This window comes from Marmota monax, unplaced genomic scaffold, assembly GCF_021218885.2.
Source record: "Marmota monax isolate L192 unplaced genomic scaffold, Marmota_monax_Labrador192_F-V1.1 WCK01_AAM20220418_F8-fsc00145, whole genome shotgun sequence".
Lineage (NCBI taxonomy): Eukaryota > Metazoa > Chordata > Mammalia > Rodentia > Sciuridae > Marmota > Marmota monax.
In genome coordinates, this window is record NW_026695201.1 from 4697388 (window position 1) to 4715800 (window position 18413).

General features: G+C 54.3%; 9 non-coding genes across 9 annotated transcripts; 6 read left to right on the top strand and 3 right to left on the bottom strand.

Annotated features, from left to right (window-relative positions):
- The first annotated feature begins 9399 nt into the window (after positions 1-9399).
- Positions 9400-9471, top strand: Trnad-guc (transfer RNA aspartic acid (anticodon GUC)). Its single transcript has one exon. It is a non-coding gene; the product is annotated as a tRNA-Asp (tRNA).
- A 430-nt stretch (positions 9472-9901) lies between these two features.
- Positions 9902-9973, top strand: Trnag-ucc (transfer RNA glycine (anticodon UCC)). Its single transcript has one exon. It is a non-coding gene; the product is annotated as a tRNA-Gly (tRNA).
- Positions 9974-10344: 371 nt separating this feature from the next.
- On the top strand, positions 10345-10416 carry Trnae-cuc (transfer RNA glutamic acid (anticodon CUC)). Its single transcript has one exon. It is a non-coding gene; the product is annotated as a tRNA-Glu (tRNA).
- Positions 10417-13027: 2611 nt separating this feature from the next.
- Trnag-gcc (transfer RNA glycine (anticodon GCC)) lies at positions 13028-13098 on the bottom strand. The gene has a single exon. It is a non-coding gene; the product is annotated as a tRNA-Gly (tRNA).
- Positions 13099-13930: 832 nt separating this feature from the next.
- Positions 13931-14013, bottom strand: Trnal-cag (transfer RNA leucine (anticodon CAG)). Its single transcript has one exon. It is a non-coding gene; the product is annotated as a tRNA-Leu (tRNA).
- Positions 14014-14530: 517 nt separating this feature from the next.
- Positions 14531-14602, top strand: Trnad-guc (transfer RNA aspartic acid (anticodon GUC)). The gene has a single exon. It is a non-coding gene; the product is annotated as a tRNA-Asp (tRNA).
- A 440-nt stretch (positions 14603-15042) lies between these two features.
- Trnag-ucc (transfer RNA glycine (anticodon UCC)) lies at positions 15043-15114 on the top strand. Its single transcript has one exon. It is a non-coding gene; the product is annotated as a tRNA-Gly (tRNA).
- Positions 15115-15485: 371 nt separating this feature from the next.
- Trnae-cuc (transfer RNA glutamic acid (anticodon CUC)) lies at positions 15486-15557 on the top strand. The gene has a single exon. It is a non-coding gene; the product is annotated as a tRNA-Glu (tRNA).
- Positions 15558-18168: 2611 nt separating this feature from the next.
- Positions 18169-18239, bottom strand: Trnag-gcc (transfer RNA glycine (anticodon GCC)). The gene has a single exon. It is a non-coding gene; the product is annotated as a tRNA-Gly (tRNA).
- Positions 18240-18413: the final 174 nt, after the last annotated feature.

The following is an 18413-nucleotide window of genomic DNA, read 5'->3' on the forward strand; positions in this document are numbered from 1 at the left end:
ATTGCTCAGAGTAGCCTCAAACTTGCCATCCTCCTGTCTCAGCCTCTTGATTTGCTGGGATTACAGGCATGTGCCACTGTACCCGGCTCAGATTTATTTTTATTTGACAACGTAAATATAAAAAAGCATTTAGCTCGTAAGTAGAACCACAGTTACTACAGGGGTATGTATTTTTGTCTTTACTGTAACAGTGGCAACACCACACAAAATTAACTCTACTGTTTTTAACTCACTTCTTTATGTACACATTTTACCCATACTTTCTGTTTTTCACTTACTGATAAGTAAGGGAAGACTGAAAGAAAAAGGAAGTGTGGTTGCCCTGTGTTTCCCTTTCTTTCCATGGCATAAAAAGTTGGCTAATGAAGGAAAGTAACATAATAAAGGATATGTTTTGTCATTTGTGTTTCTTAAAATGCCATTACCTTGGGACTAGGGCTCCATGGTAGAGCACTTGCCTAGCACATGCGAGGCCCTGGGTTTGTTCCTCAGCCCCACATAAAAATAAATAAATGAAATAGAAGTATTGTACCCAACTACAACTAAAATATAAATATTAAAAAGAATAAAATAAAATGCTATTATCCACTTTTTACGTTTGAAGTAAGTTCTGGTTTAAATGGGAAGTGTAGCTTCCTTGTGATTCTAACCCGAATTCCGGGTTCATCAGTTATAGCAAATGCTGTATACAAATGAGCAACAAGAAAGGCAAGCAAAAACTGTTTCTCTGCCTTTTGACTAAGATCAAGTGAAGAAAGGCAAACAAGGATATTTCTGGAATGTTCTCTGCTCATGTGCCATCTCCATGTTTCATGGAATTCCACTTACAAAACACACAAAAGCGAAAGTATTTAAAATGTTGAGAACTTTTTTCAGATGTCCCTGAAAGTTTTCTAACATGTGCTTGCAGTGGAGAAATTTTTCATCCTAAGATCTTTTTCCATAAGGTACTGCCTATAACCCACAAATATCTGTCCCTGGTGGTTTAGTGGTTAGGATTTTGATGCTTTCACTAGGGCTGGGTTTGATTCCAGGTCAGGGAAAGCTGTAGTTTTTTTATCCCCTGTTGAAACTGCTGATGCTCCCACCTCCTTGTTTTTAGCTACAGTTCTCTTGCAGGCACCCTACAAGGAACCATTGACCTAATGTTCTGAAGTATAACTTATCAGCATCCAGGAGAAAAAAATGAAAATGGTCTTTATGCAGATTCAAACTCACCTCTACTTCACCCTGTTGAAAATTACTAATTTGTTTTTATCAATATGAATAATTTTTACATGAACCAAATCTGTTATTTCAAATGTCTTCTAAATCTAGAAGGGTTTGATTGGCACAGGCATAATTTTAAAGAGACTCATTTTTCTTTTCTCCCCCCCCCTTTCATTATTCTCTTCTTTAAAAAAAAAAAAAAGTAAAGTTCATGAAACATGGACTTAGAATGCTCAACCACATAGAGGTCATTTATCTGAAGTACTGAAAGCTACTCCTCCATGACCAGGAATTAAACCCAGGCCACAGCAGCAAAAGTGCTGAATCCAAATCACTAGACCTCCAGGGAGGAACAGGAAGGCCTACCTAGCAGCACTCATGACAAAGATCTCAGGAATAATTTAAGTGCATTTTAGTAATTTACAGAAGGATATTTTGAAGGGGATTTTTATGGTGCTGGGTACACTGATGCCACTGGGGTCAGAGTGTAGCAGGAGGCTTTAGCAGTGAAAATGTTGGAAGAAAGATTGTCATAAGTCAAATTAGGGGAGAAGAAAATATCTCCTGCAATATTTTTGTCATTCCCTCTGACCATAGGGGTTTATTTTCTTCCCTCTCTCATAAAACCTGTGGGTCTGTCTCACTTTCACAGTTTTCCCACAGTTGATTGCCCCACCTCCACCCCTACCATATCCCCAAACCCCAGTGCTGATGGAAGAACATTCAGGACGAAGGGTACATGTCAACATGGAGGTGCATCCCTCTTCTAGGCCAAGCTCTGAAGAAATATCGCTCTTTGTGAGAAATACCCACACAAATGTAGAAGTCTGACCAGGCCTCTTTCCCCATTGGTATTGCTGAAGATGGCTTAGGACTCCGGTGTGTGCAAACAAGGGATAGGCAAGTGGTCAGTTCAAGGCTCTTAGTAGGGGTATGGACAGAGCTCAGACTTGGCAGACAAAGGGCCCCAAAACCTACACAAGAGTTAAGGAGCCAGAGTTAAGTGGAGAGAGCCCTGTCTGTACCACCATGTTCAGGTACAGAATTGTGAGTAGTCACATAATTCTAAATGCAAACATGGCCTCACAAATCCTTAAGAAGGTATTTTTGTCAAAGTTGGAGGAAAGCTCTTACTACAGCAACCCATTTACTTCTCTGACCTCTAGGCCCACCCAGGATCCAATTAAGGTTGCATCTTAAGTCACTTTTCCAAATTGAGATCATATTTCTTCATCCCCCAGCCAGGAAAACTTCCCAGGGGTTTTACCACTAGTGAATCATAGCACCCTTGGAAAAACAAGTTCAGAGTCTTCCCCTACTCACCAAATCTGGTAAAATTCAAGTACATCCTGTTTTCACCTTTGTGGCTTGCCCTCTAATGAGACACTGCCAAGCTTAAACAGTGCCAAGCTCAGGGTAGTACATGAACAATATGCATGTTTCCCCTTAACATTGTATTCAATAGCATTTTCCCAATTAAAAATACTATAAAACTGTTCCACTTCCTTTAAGTTTCAAGAACCTTTAGATCTTCTGCTAGGAGTTAATGAGAAAGAAGGAGGGGCCTATAAAGTTTCTTGGATTTGGGATGATAGTAACCAGAGAAATAGATTCAATAGGAAGTGTGTGTGTGTGTGTGTGTGTGCGCGCACACATGCTTAGACATGGGGAAATTTTTTTCTTTATTTTTTAGTTCCGGGGATTGAATCCCCAACCCTTTTTATTTTTTATTTTGAAACAGGGTCTGTCTTGCTAAATTGCTGAGGCTAGCCTTGAACTTGCTATCCTCTTGCCTCCGCCTCCCTAGTGACTGGGATTACAGGCATGAGCCATCACACCCAGAAAAAAAATGGTTTATCCGAACTACCTTCCTTAAGACCTTTATCCCAAAGGAGTCTTGCCCTTATTCAGAGACCAAGAAGAATTGAGGAAAACAAGACTTGGTAAATTCTTCCCATTTATCTTCATTAGACTGTATCTTTTGTATACTTCAGCTTGTTGTCTATAGGTACATAGATGTCCCTGGGCCTATGGGTCTTTGTTTCTGAAGTTTCCTGTGTAGTGTAAAATTTACATGAAATAAATTTGTTATGCTTTCCTATTGTTAATCATATTTTGTTTTAGGTGTCAGCTATGAACCTCATGGTGGGTGAGGAAAAGATATTACTTTTCTCCCCTACAGAAGGTAGGAGGACAAAAATATGGGTAAGAGGAGCCAAAACCATGCCAAAAAAAAAAAAAAAGTCTTGTAAGGGAATTACAAAAACCAAAACTGGACTTTCATAAGAATTCTAACCTGTCTATGATTTTTTGTTTTGTTTTGTTTTTGCAGTACTAGGGATTGAACCCGGGGGTGCTCTATGACTGAGTTACATCCCTAGCCATTTTTACGTTTTGAGATGGGTCTCTGATAATTTGCCCAGGCTGACTTTGAACTTGAGATCCTCCTGCTGCAGTCTCCTAAATTGCTGGAATTACAGACCTGGCCCAATAGTACCTGAGTTTGTTCATGCTTATGTTCATATTTCCCAAACTTTGAAGATCACAAAATGAGAAAAATTTAATGTCATTGGTTTTGATTTGAAGATTAATCAGATAATCGTTACTTCCTTTTGTAAGTGACTTACCTACTTTAAATGTATTAGTATGACAGACATTTTAGCTTTTTGCTTTCTTTCTTTCTTTCTTTCTTTTGTTTTTTTGATGGACATGTGATAGTAGAAGCAATTGTGACTCCATTTTGTTTTATGACTTCATCCTGTAAAACAACCATGCCAAGTAGAAGGATCATGACTGGGGCAAGATGTTCTTTTCCTTTTGCTTTAGAAACCTGTAAGAACACAGAACTACCTAATGGGGCATTTTTTCTGTAACTAGGGTAACGGGGCTCTGTTTCTGTAACTGGGGTGACTGGGCTAACTGTGATTGGTTAGGATTCTCTCCGCTTGACTGCACTCTCCCACTTCTGTAACATGGCTTGCTTGCATTGGCTAGACCCCCAAACATCCCTTTTGGGGTTTTCAGATTTATAAGGAGTGCCCTTGCAATTGTTCGGGGCTGATCAGGAACAGTGTTATGTTCTGGTCAACCGCCACTGGTGTGCTTCAATAAAGGCTTGATTTGATTATACTTGAGTGATCTGGAAGTCAGTTTATGAAACCCCGGGACGAAGCTTTAACTATAACAGACACAGTAACTTTATTTATTTTTTATGTGGTGCTGAGAATTGAACATAGTGCCTCACACCTGCTAAGCAAGCGCTCTACCACTGAGCCACAATCCCAGCCCCATTTTAGTTTTTTTATTTCTGCGTAGAACATCTTTTATATTATTATATTATTTTTTAAAGATTTAGGTGCTGGGGTTGTAGCTCAGTGACAAACTGGGAGATATAAAAACCCAGAAATTTATTATCTCAAAGTTCTAGAGTTGTAATCCAAAATAAAGATGTCGAAGAGCTATGTTGCTTTTGAAACCTGTAGGGGAGACTCCTTCCTGCCTTTTCTAAACTTCTGGTGACTCTAGTACCTCTTGGTATTCCTTGGCTTGTAATTGTAATATCACAGTTTCTGTGTCCCTGCAAAAGCCTTCTTCCCAGTGTCTCTGAATGTCATTGTTGTTTAAGGACACCAGTCATTGGATTTAGGGCCTACACAAATCCAGTATGAACTCATCTTAACTTGATTATCTCTGCAAAACCCCTATTTGCAAATAAGTTCACATTCGTAGGTACTGGCAATTAGGACTTGAAATTATTTTTATGGAGGACACAATTCAATCCACTTTAGTAATGACAGTTCATTTCTTTCTTTTCTTTTTCTTTTTTTAGTTTTTATTTTCTCTTGTATGGTGCTTAAAACATTCATGTTAGGGCTAAGGGTGTAGCCCAGTGGTAGAGTGCTTTCCTAGCATGCATGAGAACCTGGATTTGATCCCCAGCACAGAAAACCAAAAACAGCAACAAAACACTCCCCACATGTTAACATCAGCTGTGAAAAATGAGGAAATCAGTTACTCCTATCAACTCTTCTGTCCCACCACCAAACTTAACTCAAATAAGTCAATGAATAAAATTACCAGTGTCTTTGAAGTTCCTATTTTTTCTTTCTTTCTTTCTTTTTTTGATACTAGGGATTGAACCCAAGGGTGCTTTACCACCGAACTATACCCCTGGTCCTTTTTTATTTTTCAATTTGAGATACGGTTTTACTAAGTTGCCCAGGCTGGCCTAGAACATGGGATCCTCCTGTGTTAGTCTCCCAAGTGTCTGGAATTAGAGGTGTGTGTCTCAGTGCCTGGCGACAACTGATTACTCTTTATCCAATCCAGTTTATATACAAGTAACTAAATGCAGCTGATCCTTTGGGTCTTCATTTCTTTACCAGGGCTCCTGTGGTTCATAAAATGTATATGAAAGAAATCTATATGCTTTTCCTGTTAATCTACTTTAGGTCAATTTAATTCTCCCATCCAGCTGGAAATCTAAAGAGGATGGAGGTGGAGTTTTGCTGCCCCCTTTCAAATGAGCCAGAGATCATTGGGTTCTCCAAGATTCTCTCTTGAGCATCTGCTATGAGAATTGACTGGGAAAAGAGCCATATAGCTGTTTATCACACTACCAGCACCCATCTACAAAGGCCAACTAGCTGAGAGGTTCTGCAGGGAAAAAGTTCTTAAAGGATTTTGGAGACAGGAAGCAACCTCTGTGACAGAGGTCAAAACTTACCTCATCCCTGGGTGGGCTCGAACCAACATTTTGATTAGCAGCTGAACACATAAGTGCACTAGCCAATTGTGCCATAGAACTTCAATCAAATTGTGAAGTTTACTGCCTGAATTTCTGCTTCATCACCTTAACATTGCTAGTTTAGGTCTCAGAACATTAAACTTCCTTGTAGTACTTTATTCAAGTCCTTGAGAGCTTTGGCACCAACAGAAAGTTGGCCTCTTTCTCCCTCAGTTGAGACCCAGAAAATAAGTAGTCAAGTTCAATATTGGCTTAATGAAGTAGGGAACAGTAAACAGGGAGTGTTTGAAAAATAGCATGCTGCTCACTTGAACTAGCTTCCATGTTTGTGAGGCCAGCTTGGGAGGCCAGCCTGATGTCTTCATTTCAGTAAAGTTCTTTGAAGCCCTTTATTAGATATGGAAAATGACAAACCCCAAAAGTAGTGAGACCTGGGAAAAGGGGGTTAAGAAGAAAAGCCATATATTGAGAGCATTTATCCTTTCCTAATACATTCTTTTTTTATTTTTTAATTTTAATTTTTAAAAAAAATTTTTGGTTGTAGTTGGACACAATACCTTTATTTTATTTATTTAAATGTGATGCTGAGGATTGAACCCAGGGCTAGGGGAGCACTTTACTGCTGAACCACAACCCCAGCCCCTCCCAACACATTCTTTCCCTGTGATAAAACAAACCCTGAGGAAGAGGTGTCCATCAAACCTGGAAAGGCAGTCTCTGGGAAGAGGCCAAAGCATTAATTCTTCTGTAAACAAATCCTTTCCAGATACCAACCACTGACTCCAGGCCCTTCACCAGTCTAGTAAGATAAATTCCAGAAATTGACCACTGACCCTAGACTCCCACTTCCCTTGGTAAAACAGACTCCAAATTCCTAAGCACTAGAACTGACCCCCTCACTGTTTGATAGAACAAACTCCAAATTCCTGGGTGCCCAACGAAAATCAATATGCTTATTAGATCACCTCTCAGAATAACCTATATAAGCCCAGGCCCTTTCTTTGTTTGGGGGCTCATTTTCCACCAGGAAGGTGGGTCCCAACATACCACTGTGTCATTACGTCCCTGCATCCCCTGCTCCTGTGTGAGACTTAGTTCCTGAATAAAGTGCTGAGCTGATTTGTGAAGTTTGCCTTCCTCCTGGTCTTTTTGCTCTAACACCCTTCAATCTCTCTTTTTGAATTTTAAACCAGACTCTGAGCATTGTTAAAAGAGGAAGTTAACTCTTTAATATAGTTTAAGGTCTGGTATTATGATGTCTCCTGCTTCACTTTTTTGGATAATGATTGCTTTAGTTATTCTGGGTCTCTTATTTTTCCAAATAAATTTTATGATTCCTTTTTCTATTTCTATGAAGAATGTCATTATTACTCAGCTTTAAAGAAGAGTAAAATTATGGCATTTGCCAGTAAATATTTGGAGTTGGAGAATATCATGCTAAGCAAAATAAGATAATCCCACAAAACCAAACGCTGAATGTTTTTTCTAATATGTGGATGCTAATTCACAATAAAGTGGGAGGGGGGCACTAGGGAAGAATAGCGTTGCCTTAAATTAGGTAGAGAGAAGTGATGGGAGGGAAGAGGAGGGTACGTGGAGATAGGAAAGATAGTAGAATGAAACAGACATTATTACTGTAGGTATATATGTGACTACATGACCAATATAATTCTGCAACATGTATGCTCAGAAAAAAATGAGAAAGTATATCCCATCTAATGTATATCAAACTGCATAAATGCATTTTACTGTCATGCATAAGTTATTCAAACAAATAAAAAAATTAAAAGAATGAAGTTAAGATATGGCAGTGAAGTCTGAAACTTACACTGAATATGATTCTCAAGTTATAAGGACAAAAAAATAATAAATATCCCTTCTAGCCGAGCATTTATTTTTAAATGTTTTATTTTTTAATAAAATAGTAAATGCCAGACTTGTATTAAAAAAATAAATAATAAGAAAAAAATTCTAAATATCCCATGGCAAGAACAGTTGAGTATTCAAGAGATTGAATAGGTTGAACACATAAACCCTCCACACACCCACCAAAAAAATAGGATTATTAAAAAATAACCCAAATGGACCATGATTCTCCATAGACAATGACAAATTTATAATTACTACAAAAATAATTTTATTTTTATTTTTTTTAAAAAAATATTTATTTATTTATTTTAGTTTTCGGCGGGCACAACATCTTTGTTTGTGTGTGGTGCTGAGGATTGAACCTGGGCCCCGCATGCCAGGCAAGCGCGCTACCGATTGAGCCACATCCCCAGACCCTACGAAAATAATTTTAACACTGAAACTATACAACTAATTTTCCAGTTAACTGTGAGTCATGGAAACGCTGTTAAAACAAAACAAAACAAAACAAAAAAACAAAACTTACTTTTCTATGGTACAAAGAATGCCCGGAGAAATCTTTAGGCATTCTCAAATATCAGAACCCGCTGAAAATCTCATTCCTGGTACAGCAGAGATGCATAAAGAAAGACATACCCACACGCACACTTCCAGTAGAAAATTAGCAGCAGCTTTATTTTTCCCCTACTTCTTTTATACAGCAAAAAAGAAACACAGCTTTTCGGCAGCTTAATATTATCAAGCATGGATAAACATTCTCAGAATAACTTTGTTCATGGTCACAGTGCTCCATACTTATTATCTGAGTTGTAGTTAGTTAATTTCTTGGCAAGCACATATATACATCTATACAGATGTTAAAGTTTACAAACCATTCTTTTATCTTCTTAAGACAGCAACAAGGACACAGTTCAAAGAGTTCATAGTTTCTCACAGAACGCTTTTGTTGTGCTTAACACTTTGTGTGCGTGAGCACACACTCAAAAGCATAAAATATTTTCGAAAACATTTGAAATCGTCTTCTCAGAAAGACAAGAATTTAGCGGAAAAAACCTGCAATTCATTTACGTAGGCAAACAGGTCAAAATGGAAAATAAGAGAGAACCAAAGCAAGGGATTTCTAGCCAAACAGAAAACGCAAATGAAGATACCCGAAAAGGCTGGACTGTCTATTGGCTGTGCCAATCAGAGATGGCATAGAAGAGAAGAGGCAAATCAGAGGAACTGGGAGATAACAGCCCATACCGAGACCGGCAAAGTAACACAAAACGTCTGCTGGCGGGAGCCCACCAGGCGCAGTGAGCAATCCTGCTGTCGGCGGCCGTGCTCGCTAGCTCCCTGGCCCCCCTGCTTACACCGACACTGGGATGCCCGCGCAGTGGGAAGCCGGCAGAGCGCACAGGGTCGTTCTCCAGGCACCGGGCCAGGGCGTGGGCTAAGGCCAGGGGCCAGGGCCAGGTGGTGTCGAACTCCTTGAGGGTGCCTCCGTGGCTTCCGGCGGTGGACCGGCAGGGGCAAGGGGGCCGGGCTAGGCGTCGGAGAGGGGACCGGCGCCACGACGGCGGGCGCCGCCGTCCTCGTTAGTATAGTGGTGAGTATCCCCGCCTGTCACGCGGGAGACCGGGGTTCGATTCCCCGACGGGGAGGCAGTCGCCCTCTTTTTGGTGGTGGTCGCCGCCGCAGCTGCGCCCCGGCCTCTAGCTCTCCGTGCCGCCGCCGGCCCTCGGCGCCCCCTGCTCTCCAGTTGGGCGCAGGATGCCACTTCGTCCCTGGCACGCCGTCCTCACGGTCCCCCGTCCACACCCCTCCCCAGGCATCCGTGCCTTCCTCCTCGCCCGGAGCTTCTGTCGCCACAGACCAACGGCCGAGCCCCGCGTGGGTGTGGAAAAGGGCTCCCAGCCAGGGTGCACGGGCTGGGTCGCTGGAGGGGAGAAGACCCTGAGCCGGCCGACCGAGGCCTCGCCCCGCAGCGCTGGTTCAGGGCCTCCCCCGGAGAGGAGGCGCCGGTGGCACGACGACTTCGGGGCGCCGCTCGGCAGCCCGGGGCCAGCGCGGAGAGGCTCTCTCGGCCGGATGGCGTTGGTGGTATAGTGGTGAGCATAGCTGCCTTCCAAGCAGTTGACCCGGGTTCGATTCCCGGCCAACGCAGCGAGTCGTCCTTTTGACGAGGCCGGGGCCTCGGCCGACCTGGCTCTGGCCCGGCGGGCTCGGTGGGAGGTAGCATGCCTGTGAGTGCGCGCGTCCTCCTGCTGGTGGGCGGGCGCGGGGAAGGAGCCCAGGCGAGGCGAGGCGAGGCGAAGCGAGGCGAGGCCAGGCGAAGCAGGGTGGAGGACGAGCACTGCATTCTTTTGAGGGTGCCCCCAGCATCAAGGGGCAGCCGGTGGCGGGCGGCTGCACCAGGTTGCCATGTGAACCCACGGGCACCCACGGGGACCGCGCCAGGTGCCCAGGTAGCGCCCAGCACTTGGGACCGAGGCGCTGGCCCCAGATGGCACCCGCGTGGTGAAGGCACCCCACGCTCCCTGGTGGTCTAGTGGTTAGGATTCGGCGCTCTCACCGCCGCGGCCCGGGTTCGATTCCCGGTCAGGGAAGCCTTTCTTCTTCCTCCTCTCTCACCCCTTTTGGCCAAGGCCTTGGTCCGCTCGCTCACACCACCCGTGTCCCGAAGACGCACCCTTATGGACGCCCGCCACACGCGGCGTCCAGCTTCACTGATCCTTGCCACTCTGAGCCCTCCCAACCTTTATGCCTTTTCACTTTCCCCCCTCGTCCTTGCCCGTCGCCCGCTTGCGACAGTTCTTCCCGGCCCTGGCCGCCAGGGGGTACACCACCACCAGCAGCAGCACCACCACCAGCACCCAAAGACACACCTACGCTGGAGTCCGTGTGCGCGCGCGGGAGCACGCCGCGCTCCGACCGCCGGTGATCTTAGTTGCTCCAGAAACCCTCTAGGCTTCGCGCCTGCTGAGTCTCCTGCTCTCCGGCGAGCCTGCAATCAGCTTTGAACGTGAGCGCATCCCCAGAACTCTCCTATCCTGGGGGAGGGCGCACCTGAGACTGGAGACTTGAGTCTTCCCCCGGCTCCTTCGCGCGCCTGGGCCGCCTAGTGACAAACCCTCTCTGTTGCTGCCCCGTGTGCTCAGGCAGTGACTGGGGGCGCTGATGGCGGGCGAAAGGAGCCGGGTTCGGGAACCCACTCGCTGGCTCTTGTGTCTGGCCCCGGAGAGGTTCTGGATTCCTCCTCAGAGCTGCTTGGGTGAGGCCAAGCCTGGCGCCTGACACATCACTGCTCCCCATCCTGGGGGATCTCCTCCGACCGGGTCGGCCGCGTGGCAGGGCCCGGATACCCCGGCCGCCACTGGGGTCTGCGCTCCAGCTGTGTCCGCGGCTTTGGCCGGGATGCCGGCAGAGCAGGTGGGAGCCCACACCCGGGTCAGGCTGCCCGGGAGTGACAGGCGCGAAAAGCAATCCGGAGAGGCCCGGCGAGCCAGAGCACAGAGCGGCGGAGTCGGGCGGCGGGCCACCGCCTTGGGCCAGGCCGGCCGGAGCCGGTGGCGACTCACGGGTGTCGGGATAGACTTGTAGCCGACACTGGGTGTGAAAGGAGTCCCGCGGCCCCCTACCCCCTGCCCCCGTCTCAAGGGCGCAGGAGCAAACAGAGAACTCCCCCCCCCCCCCAGCTCTTGATCCCTTCTCTGCCCAGCCCGGCTCACGACACGTTGTGTGGGCCGGGCCGAAAGCCAGCGGCGGGGCTTTTCAGTCATTGCTGTAGCAGCTGGAACTCTGCTTGGCTTCCAAGGGGACGCCCAGGCAAGGGGCACCAGTCTGCGCGCTGGCCCGACTTCCCTGGAGGACGACGGGTTCCCTAGTCGGCAGCCCGCCTCTGCTGGGATACCCGGGCTTGCCTTCGTGGGGCGGGGTGGGGGTGGGGGTGGGGGTGGGGGGAGCAGTCCCGGGGAAGCTCCCAAGCCCGAGGATCGTGAGTGCGTGACAGTGACGAGAGGAAGCCACCGTTGTCTCGGGTGTCATCCCTGGCGGTGGTCGGGCAAAGGCCACGGTACGGAAAGAGTGCAGGACGCAGGGTCTTCTCGCGCAGGGCCAGGCGCCAGCGGGCTGAGAGGTGGGAGCCGGTTGCCTTAGCCGGGACTGGAGGGCAGGGAGTGCGGCCTGTCGGTGAGGCGGGGTTCCGGCCGACGGCCCGCGGGTGCGCGTGGGGGGGGGTGTTGTGGGGGGGGAGGGCGGGGGTAGGTGTCAACCGGCCTGGCGCCCGTCTGCCCGGTCCGGGTGGCGGGACTGAGGAGTCCGAAGGAGGCCGGGACGGCGGGGGTCCGTGAGCGGTCGGCTCAGGGTCCGTGGGTCCGCGGGGATGACCAAGTAGGACTGTCGACGCCAGTCTGTGGGGAGGAGGCGCCCACGAACCGTATTGGGCGCCGGTCCGAGAGGCCCTCCCACTCCCGTCCGAGATAGGGGTGCCGTGCGCGGAAGGAAGCGACGAGAGCGACGAGTGGGTGCGGGGGTGGGGTGGGGCTGGGGGGCGGGGGAGCGTGTCTAGGTGAGGTGTGAAAAAGCGGGTAGGGAAGGCACGTGGGCCGGGGTCCCCGGGTGCTTGCGATCCAGATGCAAAGAGCCGCAAAGCACAAGGGCCAAGCAGGGTCCCCCGCGGGCCCCCCCCCCAACAGAGTGATTTCGGAACAGGCGACGTGTGCGTGGGTGTGGGTGGGGAGCGGTGAGAGTTGTGGCGGGGTGGGGGTTGAGGAGGGAGATTTCGGGGACCAACGGGATGATATCACTGCAAGGCCTTTGGAATCCTTCGTGCCCTGCAATGGAGGCCGTGAGTCCCTAAGGGGCCGCGGCGTGTCACTCTTGGGAGAGGTGCCTTGGTGTCCCGCGGTAGATCTGCGGGCGAGGTGCCTGCCGGCTTCCATGGAAGCGAAATGAGTGTGACGGAAGCAGAGGTTAAGGCAACGGAGAGAGAAGCACCGAGAAGTCTGGTGTCTGGCACGGTGGTGGGCGAATGGGTCCTGCACGGAAGGAACGGTCAGAGAGGCACCGGAGCGGCCGCCGCGGCGCTCGAGGGCAGAGAGGGCAGAGCGAGCTGCAGCGCAGCGCAGCGCAGCGCAGGCTGTGGGGTCCGGGCTCAGGGAGGTGTGCACAGCGGCGGCCTAGACGTCGGGGCTGCGGGACCAAAAGGGGACCGAGTGCTGCATGGGCCGGGAATCGAACCCGGGCCTCCCGCGTGGCAGGCGAGAATTCTACCACTGAACCACCCATGCACCGATGGCAGGCGCCTCCACGCAACCGCCCGACAGTGGTCACCGCCTCCGGTGAGGAGCTGCTGCTCGGGACCGGGACCGAGGGTTGGGGGCTGGATGGGCCGTTCCTAAAGGAGGGGCTCCAGGCACCCTGCCGGGGCCCCGGGGGTCCGGCCGCCGGCGGGGTGTGTGCGTGCGTGTGCCCCCGCGAAGCGCTGGCGCGAACCTCCGGACCCTGCACCTTCCGGGCCAGCCCAGGCCCCCCCAGACCGCCTTGTCCGCTGCCGCCTGAAGAAGCCAGGAGCCGGTCCGGGCTTTGCCCTCACGGGAACCCCAATCAGGCCAGGGGACCTGTGGCTCGGTGGCTGCCTCCGTCCACCCGCGAAGTCCCGGTCGCAGGGGCCGAGCCCGGGTCGGGTGAGGCGGGCCCCAACCAGCACGGACGTGGTGGGCAGGAATTAGGCAGCCGCTGCCCACGTGGGGTTCGTGGTAGGGTCGTGGCCGCGGCTCGGCCGTCACCGGTGGGGATCCGGTTCTAGGGTTCTCTCCCCGCCACTCACGAGGGCCATGGTCCCGGGGCTGGGCTGTCTTGCCACGCCCGGTGACCCGACGGTGCGTGGCGCTCAGAGAGGTCTCTACCTCTGAACTGCTGCGTTGTGGAGTGGCCGGCAGGCGTGGGTGGTTTGGAAAGGCCCTGGAGCGAAGGAGCCTGGCGGCCACAGTCTGGCACGACGGGAACAGGGTCCTCTGCAGGGCCGAGAGAGATAGGCGACGGGCGGGCGGGGGCCCAGAGGCGGATTTTGCCCACGGGAGAGATCCGGAAAGGGCCCGCGCGGCAGCCAAAAGGTGGGCCTGTCAGGAGTGGGATTCGAACCCACGCCTCCAGGGGAGACTGCGACCTGAACGCAGCGCCTTAGACCGCTCGGCCATCCTGACGGCGGGCCTGAGCGCCCGGCGGCTCGCCTGGCTGGGACCCGGCGTTGGCGCGGGTGTCCTTGGCTGGCTCGGTGGTGCGCCGTGCCCGGCGGTCTGCGCGCGCGCCGGACGGACGGGCCTGGCGCGCCGGGAGAAAGCCAAGTCCGCGCATCGGTGCGGTCGCATCCCCCACCGAGCCCGGCCAGGTACCACTAACCGTCTGTGCTGGCAGGAGCCCAGCCGGCGCATCGTGCTCCTCCTCCTGTCGGCCGCCGTGCTCGCTAGCTCCCTGGCCCCCCTGCTTACACCGACACTGGGATGCCCGCGCAGTGGGAAGCCGGCAGAGCGCACAGGGTCGTTCTCCGGGCACCAGGCACCAGGCACCGGGCCAGGGCGTGGGCTAAGGCCAGGGCCAGGGCCAGGTGGTGTCGAACTCCTTGAGGGTGCCTCCGTGGCGTCCGGCGGTGGACCGGCAGGGGCAAGGGGGCCGGGCTAGGCGTCGGAGAGGGGACCGGCGCCACGACGGCGGGCGCCGCCGTCCTCGTTAGTATAGTGGTGAGTATCCCCGCCTGTCACGCGGGAGACCGGGGTTCGATTCCCCGACGGGGAGGCAGTCGCCCTCTTTTTGGTGGTGGTCGCCGCCGCAGCTGCGCCCCGGCCTCTAGCTCTCCGTGCCGCCGCCGGCCCTCGGCGCCCCCTGCTCTCCAGTTGGGCGCAGGATGCCACTTCCTCCCTGGCCCGCCGCCCCCACGGGCCCCCCCCCCCCCCCGTCCACACCCCTCCCCAGGCATCCGTGCCTTCCTCCTCGCCCGGAGCTTCTGTCGCCACAGACCAACGGCCGCGCCCCGCGTGGGTGTGGAAAAGGGCTCCCAGCCAGGGTGCACGGGCTGGGTCGCTGGAGGGGAGAAGACCCTGAGCCGGCCGACCGAGGCCTCGCCCCGCAGCGCTGGTTCAGGGCCTCCCCCGGAGAGGAGGCGCCGGTGGCACGACGACTTCGGGGCGCCGCTCGGCAGCCCGGGGCCAGCGCGGAGAGGCTCTCTCGGCCGGATGGCGTTGGTGGTATAGTGGTGAGCATAGCTGCCTTCCAAGCAGTTGACCCGGGTTCGATTCCCGGCCAACGCAGCGAGTCGTCCTTTTGACGAGGCCGGGGCCTCGGCCGACCTGGCTCTGGCCCGGCGGGCTCGGTGGGAGGTAGCATGCCTGTGAGTGCGCGCGTCCTCCTGCTGGTGGGCGGGCGCGGGGAAGGAGCCCAGGCGAGGCGAGGCGAGGCGAAGCGAGGCGAGGCCAGGCGAAGCAGGGTGGAGGACGAGCACTGCATTCTTTTGAGGGTGCCCCCAGCATCAAGGGGCTGCCGGTGGCGGGCGGCTGCACCAGGTTGCCATGTGAACCCACGGGCACCCACGGGGACCGCGCCAGGTGCCCAGGTAGCGCCCAGCACTTGGGACCGAGGCGCTGGCCCCAGATGGCACCCGCGTGGTGAAGGCACCCCACGCTCCCTGGTGGTCTAGTGGTTAGGATTCGGCGCTCTCACCGCCGCGGCCCGGGTTCGATTCCCGGTCAGGGAAGCCTTTCTTCTTCCTCCTCTCTCACCCCTTTTGGCCAAGGCCTTGGTCCGCTCGCTCACACCACCCGTGTCCCGAAGACGCACCCTTATGGACGCCCGCCACACGCGGCGTCCAGCTTCACTGATCCTTGCCACTCTGAGCCCTCCCAACCTTTATGCCTTTTCACTTTCCCCCCTCGTCCTTGCCCGTCGCCCGCTTGCGACAGTTCTTCCCGGCCCTGGCCGCCAGGGGGTACACCACCACCAGCAGCAGCACCACCACCAGCACCCAAAGACACACCTACGCTGGAGTCCGTGTGCGCGCGCGGGAGCACGCCGCGCTCCGACCGCCGGTGATCTTAGTTGCTCCAGAAACCCTCTAGGCTTCGCGCCTGCTGAGTCTCCTGCTCTCCGGCGAGCCTGCAATCAGCTTTGAACGTGAGCGCATCCCCAGAACTCTCCTATCCTGGGGGAGGGCGCACCTGAGACTGGAGACTTGAGTCTTCCCCCGGCTCCTTCGCGCGCCTGGGCCGCCTAGTGACAAACCCTCTCTGTTGCTGCCCCGTGTGCTCAGGCAGTGACTGGGGGCGCTGATGGCGGGCGAAAGGAGCCGGGTTCGGGAACCCACTCGCTGGCTCTTGTGTCTGGCCCCGGAGAGGTTCTGGATTCCTCCTCAGAGCTGCTTGGGTGAGGCCAAGCCTGGCGCCTGACACATCACTGCTCCCCATCCTGGGGGATCTCCTCCGACCGGGTCGGCCGCGTGGCAGGGCCCGGATACCCCGGCCGCCACTGGGGTCTGCGCTCCAGCTGTGTCCGCGGCTTTGGCCGGGATGCCGGCAGAGCAGGTGGGAGCCCACACCCGGGTCAGGCTGCCCGGGAGTGACAGGCGCGAAAAGCAATCCGGAGAGGCCCGGCGAGCCAGAGCACAGAGCGGCGGAGTCGGGCGGCGGGCCACCGCCTTGGGCCAGGCCGGCCGGAGCCGGTGGCGACTCACGGGTGTCGGGATAGACTTGTAGCCGACACTGGGTGTGAAAGGAGTCCCGCGGCCCCCTACCCCCTGCCCCCGTCTCAAGGGCGCAGGAGCAAACAGAGAACTCCCCCCCCCCCCCAGCTCTTGATCCCTTCTCTGCCCAGCCCGGCTCACGACACGTTGTGTGGGCCGGGCCGAAAGCCAGCGGCGGGGCTTTTCAGTCATTGCTGTAGCAGCTGGAACTCTGCTTGGCTTCCAAGGGGACGCCCAGGCAAGGGGCACCAGTCTGCGCGCTGGCCCGACTTCCCTGGAGGACGACGGGTTCCCTAGTCGGCAGCCCGCCTCTGCTGGGATACCCGGGCTTGCCTTCGTGGGGCGGGGTGGGGGTGGGGGTGGGGGTGGGGGGAGCAGTCCCGGGGAAGCTCCCAAGCCCGAGGATCGTGAGTGCGTGACAGTGACGAGAGGAAGCCACCGTTGTCTCGGGTGTCATCCCTGGCGGTGGTCGGGCAAAGGCCACGGTACGGAAAGAGTGCAGGACGCAGGGTCTTCTCGCGCAGGGCCAGGCGCCAGCGGGCTGAGAGGTGGGAGCCGGTTGCCTTAGCCGGGACTGGAGGGCAGGGAGTGCGGCCTGTCGGTGAGGCGGGGTTCCGGCCGACGGCCCGCGGGTGCGCGTGGGGGGGGGTGTTGTGGGGGGGGAGGGCGGGGGTAGGTGTCAACCGGCCTGGCGCCCGTCTGCCCGGTCCGGGTGGCGGGACTGAGGAGTCCGAAGGAGGCCGGGACGGCGGGGGTCCGTGAGCGGTCGGCTCAGGGTCCGTGGGTCCGCGGGGATGACCAAGTAGGACTGTCGACGCCAGTCTGTGGGGAGGAGGCGCCCACGAACCGTATTGGGCGCCGGTCCGAGAGGCCCTCCCACTCCCGTCCGAGATAGGGGTGCCGTGCGCGGAAGGAAGCGACGAGAGCGACGAGTGGGTGCGGGGGTGGGGTGGGGCTGGGGGGCGGGGGAGCGTGTCTAGGTGAGGTGTGAAAAAGCGGGTAGGGAAGGCACGTGGGCCGGGGTCCCCGGGTGCTTGCGATCCAGATGCAAAGAGCCGCAAAGCACAAGGGCCAAGCAGGGTCCCCCGCGGGCCCCCCCCCCAACAGAGTGATTTCGGAACAGGCGACGTGTGCGTGGGTGTGGGTGGGGAGCGGTGAGAGTTGTGGCGGGGTGGGGGTTGAGGAGGGAGATTTCGGGGACCAACGGGATGATATCACTGCAAGGCCTTTGGAATCCTTCGTGCCCTGCAATGGAGGCCGTGAGTCCCTAAGGGGCCGCGGCGTGTCACTCTTGGGAGAGGTGCCTTGGTGTCCCGCGGTAGATCTGCGGGCGAGGTGCCTGCCGGCTTCCATGGAAGCGAAATGAGTGTGACGGAAGCAGAGGTTAAGGCAACGGAGAGAGAAGCACCGAGAAGTCTGGTGTCTGGCACGGTGGTGGGCGAATGGGTCCTGCACGGAAGGAACGGTCAGAGAGGCACCGGAGCGGCCGCCGCGGCGCTCGAGGGCAGAGAGGGCAGAGCGAGCTGCAGCGCAGCGCAGCGCAGCGCAGGCTGTGGGGTCCGGGCTCAGGGAGGTGTGCACAGCGGCGGCCTAGACGTCGGGGCTGCGGGACCAAAAGGGGACCGAGTGCTGCATGGGCCGGGAATCGAACCCGGGCCTCCCGCGTGGCAGGCGAGAATTCTACCACTGAACCACCCATGCACCGATGGCAGGCGCCTCCACGCAACCGCCCGACAGTGGTCACCGCCTCCGGTGAGGAGCTGCTGCTCGGGACCGGGACCGAGGGTTGGGGGCTGGATGGGCCGTTCCTAAAGGAGGGGCTCCAGGCACCCTGCCGGGGCCCCGGGGGTCCGGCCGCCGGCGGGGTGTGTGCGT